Source organism: Hypanus sabinus, chromosome 8 (genome assembly GCF_030144855.1).
Source record: "Hypanus sabinus isolate sHypSab1 chromosome 8, sHypSab1.hap1, whole genome shotgun sequence".
NCBI lineage: Eukaryota > Metazoa > Chordata > Chondrichthyes > Myliobatiformes > Dasyatidae > Hypanus > Hypanus sabinus.
The window spans coordinates 56,079,041-56,087,727 of NC_082713.1; the positions used below are offsets into that span (position 1 = coordinate 56,079,041).

The 8,687-nt window shown below is 42.5% G+C and overlaps 1 long non-coding RNA gene across 1 annotated transcript; it reads right to left on the reverse strand.

Moving 5' to 3' along the window:
* Positions 1-216: 216 nt before the first annotated feature.
* On the reverse strand, positions 217-7,984 carry LOC132398167 (uncharacterized). Its single transcript, XR_009513562.1, has 2 exons — positions 7,825-7,984; positions 217-6,378 (listed from the first exon to the last, which is right to left on the reverse strand). It is a non-coding gene; the product is annotated as an uncharacterized LOC132398167 (long non-coding RNA).
* Between the last annotated feature and the right edge of the window lie 703 nt (positions 7,985-8,687).

Here is an 8,687-nt window from a genome sequence, read left to right on the forward strand (position 1 = left end):
TTACCCTTGGAGCAGCAGAGGAGAGAGGTGTATGATGAGAGGCATTGATCGTATGGATAGTCAGAGGCTTTCTCCTAGGGCTGAAATGGCCAACATGAGAGGGCAGTTTTAAGGCACCTGATAGTAGGTACAGAGGAAATGTCAGGGTTAATTTTTTTTTGAGTATGTGTGCAATGAGCTGCTGGTAATGGTGGTGGAGGCAGGTACGATAGGGTCTTTCTTTCGTAATTTAAATTTTTATTATTAATTCTTATTTTACAGAACAGTACAGCATATTTACACAGCCATCCCATGACAGGAAAACATATAAAACTAAGAATCAGAAAAAATATCTAATTTAAGTTTAAATTAACATACAACCAAAATTGATCCCATGCATCTTGCATTTTTCCCTCACTGTTAATACTTCCCAACATATGTTCATATGATGAAATCTTAAACATTTCCTCAGTCCATTCCCTCACAGTGGGATATCTGGGTTTTTTCCAGCTTTGCAATATAATTCTTGCAGCTGTAATGAGACCCACCTTTTAAATAGTACATCTGCACTCCTGGATAGGTACATGGAGCTTAGAAAAAATAGAGGGCTAAGGGTAACCCTAGGTAATTTCTAAAATAAGTACATTTGGCACAGCATTATGGGCCAAAGGGCCTGTATTGTGCTGTATGTTTTCTATGTTTCTATGGCAGCAGATCAGTTAGCACAACACTTTTGCAGCTTGGGGCATCAGAATATTGAGTTCAATTCTGGTAAGGAGTTTATATTTTCCCTCTGTTACTGCATGGGTTTCCTCTCACAGTCCAAAGATGTATCAGTAAGTTGGTTAATTGATTATTCTAAATTGTCCTGTGGTTAGGCTATTATTAAGTAGGCAGGCTGCTGGGCAGTGAGGCGTATTGGTCTGGAAGGACCTGTTATGCACTGTATTTCTTTCTTTTTCAATATTTTTATTAATTTCTTACATAAACAAATACAGAGTACAGTAAGATATATATCGATTACAATATATTGAAATCACAGAAGAGGTGTAATTACCCCATATCCCTATAGATTACATTTAAACATAAAATTGAAAATAAATAATTTTACTATATAAAAAATTTAAACCCACTACCAGAAACAAAAAAAAAAACAGCTGTTCGGTTTTAAAAAAACCCTTAACATATAGCAAAACATATTAGCCAACATCTGTGCTTAATAGCAAATCAAAGATTTTGAAAGTAATTCAAAAAAGGTCCCCACGATGTTAAAAAATCTTGTCCAGGTTCAGAAATTGAACAGCAAATCTTCTCTAAATTTAAGCAAGACTTAACATCATGTAACCTATGAGAAGGCAGAGTGGCATCCTTCCATTTAAGCAACAATAAATAATTCTGTGTTACTTTGGATTTCCAGCAGCAGCAGAATCTCGTTCTGACCTCTGCTGTTTTACTCTCTCCCCAAACTGATCCTCTGCAGCGGAATGCCATAGAGATGCCCACTGATGCAGCTTCACCATTGCTTTTAAATTGAGGAAGAAACTGAACCTGGAGGCCAGTGATGTCAGTGATGGATCTATGGATGATGTCAGTGATGGACCTATGGTCTCCCCAAACTCAAGAGGAGAAACTCCAGCTTAAATAAGACAGAGCGCTTGGACAGGTCTTGTTTGTGGAGTGGGCGAGAGAGTTAAGCCAGGGACTAAGGGTACTACATCGCCCATTGTCAACTCCAACAATGGCCTCCATGCCATGTAGGAGGTCAAAAGCAACAGGGACATGGGAATCACTTCTCCTCCAAGTCACGTTTCCTGACATAAGACCATAAGGCTGTGGTTGTCAACCTTTCTCTGCTTGAGACCCACTTGTGAATTTAACTTAAGTCTGTGACCCTCATCCTACCCAATCTGCATTAGTTGCTGAAGCTTTTTATCAACCGTACCAAATATGTTAATCTACAATCAATAATTGTTTTTAAGTTTGTTAAATATAATGTTACAGCTGTATGTCAAAAATAAAACTATTTCAAAGCTCTAATAGTATACCTTATTTATAATACTGTCTATGTAATATTTTTCCAAGCAACAAAGTGGTGCTTAATATTGTTACTTTGTGTATTTAGTGAGCTCCTTGTGCTGATGCAAACTAGTGAATTTTTGAATATCTGGTTGCAACTTGGTTAAAGGTAATTGAAGATCTCTTTTCACAACATCAAGACAGTTACAGGGCTTTGATACCAGGTGAAGAGCTTGACTAAAACGACATTCAACTAGACAAAAAGTGAGAATCCAATCACAAACGAGAAAATCCGCAGATGCTTGAAATCTGAGCAACACAAACTAGATAAAGAGTACAGTTGACGTTTCTGGCCAAAACCCTTTGGCAGGACTGGGAAATTCAATTAAAATTGTAAAGGTGGGAAATTCAATTAAAACAATTTTGTTTTCTCCTAGAGCTGAGGAAACTTATTGTGAATGTCAATGGTTATCCAGAAATTTTGCTTGCTGCATTTGAATTTTGTTTGAGCTGTTAAATCACTCTGCAGCTCAATAGGACGTTCTTACAGTTTGGGGTAATTATTTCACATTCACTCTAAATGGTTCCACCACCCGATTTGGTATATGCATCTTCAGCAGGTCTCTGGGCCAAGGTGCACAGTGATAATTTGCTATCCAAGTTGTTCATCACATAGAAATGCTTGAATACTATCCCAAAGTGCAACAACACAACAAATACAATTATCTTTGGATAAATATCCCATCTCTGTATCATTATTTGCTGTTCAAAATTTTCTTATTAAAGTTGTTTGATTTGATGAAGTTGACAGCTATAATTACAAATGCAAGGGTGTCATGTAAATCTCAATATTTTGCAACCAAATGCTGATAGTGGAAGACACAGTGCAAGCAAAAAGCATCAGGCAAAGAAATTTTTTTTTATAAGAGCAATGAATCCTGCATCTTCATACCATCCAAGCAGCTCCACCAGTTACCCAAGCCATTATATTCTCCAACAGAATATTTTTTTCCAAGAAATAGCCCTAGACTTTTTCAAATACAGTTTCACCTTGGGCTTTTGGGTAAAAAAAAATCCCTCACTGGCAAAATCTCACATGAAAAAAGTATTAATATTGAATATGCATGGAAAAAACTAGCTTGTTATGCCATTCTTAAGATACACATCACATTTTTTTTAAAAAAAGGCTTTTACAAATGCAAATTCTGTGTGGCAATAAAAAGCATGTAGTTGCCAAGTGAATTGAACTTCCTTTCAAAATACAAGTACTGTATCTGAGACTTAATGAAAGTTGTAGTAGGTAGCGATAGTATAAGTAGATAGTAAATTTCACACGTTCTCACCTCTCTGCAGTTTAGCTATTTCTGAGAGATGACCCCACTGCAGAAAACTGCAGCCTTTATGTCATTTTAAAAGTACAGGTCAGTGAAACCCAACAGAACCACCCTCCTGCTATGGCTAAACTGCAAAACAGCGCTAATACATAAGAGGATTAGAAAGAATGTGGGGTATGGGAGGAGGCCTTTGATTCTGCTGGCTACTTCACTGAGGCTGTGACAACTGTAGAAGTAGAAATGAAAGGTTGACTTCTGTGACATGCCAAGCTGTATCCACACATTTTCTTGTAGTCACGTGCAAGATCATAAGGCAGGTTGTGAAGTCATGAGACCATCTGATTGTACTACAGAACTGTTCAATGCTGATAACTGCAGCATTGCAGACAACCGCAAAACAGCTGTCCCTAAAACAGCCCCTTCCTCAGATCTCTGCTTCCCTTTACCAGAAAAAGCAATATCTTATTACTTTGTCTCTGGAATATCATTTACAGCTCACATGGAACAGGCAAGCAGCCTCACACTTGACCAATGGATTTGTCTACTCATTGGTAATCCTTGGACAGTCAACAGACTGGGCTGCCATTATCTTTGGTTGTTGGGCCCACCAGATGCTCATCAGGAAGGGTGCCAATACTGGGCAACCAAGCCCAAAACTGGCATGGCCCAGCTGGGAGATTGGAGAGCATGAACTGGATTACTGGACATGAAAATGAAGGCAGTGGAGCTGGAGGCTGCAAGCCTGGATCTGGGAGAGGGAACCAGATCAGGAAGTACGGAACCTGCATCTGGTGAAGGTAGACTGGATCTGAGGGCAAGTTACTCAGTGCTAAGAGCAAGGAATCTGGGAGCCAGATTTTAGGGGCTATTATGAGACCAGGTGACAGAGGAAAGGAACAGGGAATCAAACCTCTTGAACTGGCAGTTGGAAGGCCTGAGCCTGGCAATGACGGTGTGAAAAGCGTGAAGAAAAAATGGAATGGTCCGAGAAGAGCAAGAGCTGAGATGAAGAGACTGGGAGGTGGGTCAGGTGATACCACTAATGTGCAAGTCGGTGAGCGAAAGGTGCAACTGAATGTGAGAATGGAATCGGTGGTGGTGAGGTCAGCTGGGGATATAGGAAGCAACCGAGGGAGAGGTCAAGTCACAAAAGGGTACAGTCACGAGGAACTTGAAAAGCCAAGAATCCAGCAGAGAAGTGGAAGGGAGTGACATAGAGGCGACAAAGCTTTCCAGTTAGGAAACCGGTGCCCGAATATAGGGTAGTGAAATCAAGGAATTTGAAAAAGGAGTCCCTTGAGCTTGCAAAACACAGGTTGGAATTCCAATTCTTGTGAAGCGGATGAAGGCAAAAAAAATGGTAGTATAAATTAGTTGTGTGTGTGAGACACAAACTGAGAGATTGTTATATCAAATATTTTATAAAGAATACACCCAGTGGCCTCCTGTACCCGAAAATTGGCAATCAGTGCATGTTCATGGTCTTCTGCTGATATCCCAACCACTTCATTTAATGTATTCTACGTTCAGAGATGCTGTTCTGCACACTACTTTTGTAATGTGTGATTATTTTAGTTACTACACCTTCCTGTCAGGTTGAACCAGAACAGCCTTTCTGCACTAACCTCTATCAATAACAAGGTGTTTTTGCCCACCTAACAGCCACTCACTGGATTTCACGTCTGAACTGAATTATACAGTAATCGCTTCAAGTTCAATACAAATGTCCTGTATTCTTAAGGAACAGCTCATATATTTTAAACAAAAGACATTTCCACTTTAAGATTGAGCTACCGAAGATGTGTGACAGTTTACTGCAGTGGTCCCCAACCACCAGGCCGCAAAGCATGTGCCACTGGGCCACGGGGAAATGATATGATTTGGTGATATGAAACGATATGAGTCAGCTGCACCTTTCCTCATTCTCTGTCATACCCACTGTTGAAATTGAATGCCCGCGAGGTCATCAGTCGCCTTAGCGCCAGGGATCACTGATGGCCTGGGGCAGCCAGCCAGAAGTGCCGTTGCCACTGTTCCGGAGCACAGACAAATGGGCACCACCTCTAAACCTGTTTAGCACACCAAATGTTCGTGGGAAATACAGTGATAAATATTCGCAGACGACCTCATTCAGGCTCAGGGTTTCGTAAGTAGCAGAGTGGCTATCTCGCTGAGATCTACTTAAAATCATTCCTCCAGCCAAACTTTTTTTGAGTTTATTCGTCACTTATAAGTGACTTATAGTTGACTTATCACCTGTATTCCAGTTGTGATTAACACCTGGTCCGCAAGAATATTGTCAATATTAAACCAGTCCATGGTGCAAAAATGGTTGGTGACCCCTGGTTTACTGGTAAATCATAAGGCAAGAGAAATGACTAAAAACATTACTTATAACATCTTTTCTGAAGCATATCGCCACAGAGTGAGGAGGCAGGCGGAGATGAGGCTGGTTCACGGGATGAGCCATGCTGGGGCATTGTAAGGTACAATGTGATCGAGAAGCAGGTGATGCAGACAGAGTTTGTATCACCACCATAGATGGACTAAGTGATAATGGAGAGGAATCAATGCCGAAAAGTTTGGCTGCTGGTTCACCTAATCCGGGTGAGGTTGAATCACCGAGCCAATTTGGTCAGATCAGGAATGGCTTCGGGCTGGATAGCCCAAGTATACTGCGGCCCCGAGATCCAAGTCCTAGAACGTCACATTACTCAGTGCTTGGACAATTCAAACTTTGGCCCAAATGTTGGGTACAGAGGCGAGGGTCAGACTGATTTCTCGCCCTCCCACAAATGTTTATTCCTTCAGCACCAAAGCTGTGAACTGATCTGGCTGTTGCAGGTTTCTGCCACGCCAGCGTCATGTACTGGGGACCAGGGCCTGGGCCAACTCTGGCTGCTCCTGGAGCAGATTTGGGACTAGCTCAGAAAGCTGTTGGCTTACTTCTGTTGTCTGCATAATGTTTTTTTTTCTCTCTCTTTCTCTGTGCAGTGGCTTTTGGCTTTTTTCAAAATTGGGTTGTTCCAGTTTCTTGCATTGTGGCTGCCTGTAAGCAGACAAATTTCAAGGTGTATAATTTAAACATTCATTGATAATAAACATGCTTTGAGTCTTTAAATATATTTGAAGCCATAAACCCATGATCCTTTCTGCACTATATTGTGAAATTTGAATTGTATTTTATTACGACAATACCCACACCTCCTATCATGTTTTTTCATTAAAAATAATGTACTATTTAACCCTGTCTGCCCAATAGTCAATCTCGATATCATCAGCTCCTTCCACCTGCACTTTACTGCATTCCTTGACCATCCCACTGCCTTCAGGAAATTACAAAGACACCTTCCATCATTTTAAGTCTAAAAAAGGTTTGTATTGTCGAACTGGACAATATGTCTGGTCTTGCCTCTGAACATAAATCTTTTATTCTCCTGATTGTTATGATTGAATTAGACAGGTTTAGAATTCTCACTGGTCTCACTTCCTCCACCCACTGCAAAGCTAATTATATAGATGTCATTTCACCTGATTTATCCTCAAAATCAGGCGCTACGAATCCTACTCATACTCCTCTACCATTTTTGAAGCATCTGTTTATTTTTCAATATCCATGGTGGCTTTTCATCATGTCTGATGATGATAGGAAAGCTCCAGGGGAGAATTTTTTGAAGTGGAAAAGCTGTTCCACTCTTGCCCTCAGAGGTCTGGGTCCGGGTCCAGTGGCACAAACAAGCATCACAAACTGGGGTCTTCCTTGGCTGCAGTGGACAACCATGACGTCTTCCATGCCTTGTCAGGCCCTTCGCTCTCCATGGAGCATTGCAGTATCGCTTTCCCAGCTGTTGGATCACACTGTAGATCTCATCCATCCAGTTCACTGGGGATAACTTCACATGCTAGGCCAGTGGAATGTCACCGGGGTATGAGGCCACCGGTTACCCTCACCTGGTTTGGTCCGCCTGTCGAAGCGGTGTACCGGGGTGTGGCCGCTGTCACATGCAAACAGCTACTTGGAGCCACAGGTGAGAGCTGAGTGTCCAGTGGGGACCAAAGGTGAGTGAGCTGCCCCAAAGTGGACACGACAAGCCCCTTCACCAGAGGTGCTACCCCTCCCTGGACACCCCATAAGATGTTATTTACATAAGATTCAATTATATCTTGATTTTAAATCATTTCTCCATTTTCTTGTCTTCTTTTGAATAACTTAAGAGCTACCTGTATTGCTTCACACAGCCATAGAGTCACCCCAGGAAGGCACTCGCTGCCTTATTACTAATTCCTGTCCTTTCTGCTTTCCTTCAATACTCCATGTAAAACACCCGATTTCCTTCCTTTCTTTCTCCCCACCACGGTTTCACAAACAACCGACAGTGCTCCCTCACGCAGAACCTTTGCCATACTTCTATTACCTCCTTAGGATTTTTGGTCAGTGCCGATAACCTCACTCCCTCGGTTAAATTTAATTGTTTTAAACTCCTTTATCGCCTACCTTGGAGTGGAACGTAGTTCTCTGTAATTATTAACATTTTCTAGTTGTTTTCCACTCCTCACATCCCCTTTTCCATTCCACCGCAGCGTCGACCCGGTCGCCGTTGAGACTCGACCGAACCGCGAGGGAAAAAACCGCCTTCCAACCGCCCAGGCGCGCGGACGCGTCACGTGCTGGCGTCATGACGTCACAACCAACGCTCCCTCTCTCCCCCTCTCTCTCTCTCTCCCCCTCCCCTCTCCCCCTCCCCTCTCCCTCTCCCCCTCCCCTCTCCCCCTCTCCCTCTCCCTCTCCCTCTCCCTCTCCCTCTCCCTCTCCCTCTCCCTCTCCCTCTCCCTCTCCCTCTCTCCCCCTCTCTCTCTCTCTCTCTCCCCCTCCCCTCTCCCCCTCTCCCTCTCCCTCTCCCTCTCTCCCCCTCTCTCTCTCCCCCCTTCTCTGCTCTCCCAGCTTAATGGTGCATTACCGCCACCTTCTACTCCGGAGTATGTGATAGACTCACATTCTAAATCCCTTCACCCAGTCGCACACATACACATACTCTAACCTACATTTTATTCTCCCTATCCTAGTACCCAATTTCTGTTTATCCATCATATCCTATATAAAAAAAACCCTATGCCCCTTAAGAAAGCTAAAAATAACCTGACCTGTGTTCTCTCACCCATGCCCAGCAACCCTTTTAATGTGAATTCCTGAACCCCCAATTCCCTTAGATTGATTCTCATCATCTCTCTCTGTATCCCATACTTCCTGCAACTCAGAACTACATGTTCTACTGACTCCTCTTCCTGACATTCCTCACACAGTCCTGTCTGGTGTTTCCCTATCAATTTCAATGTTTGGTTTACAGTGCACAGTGCCCC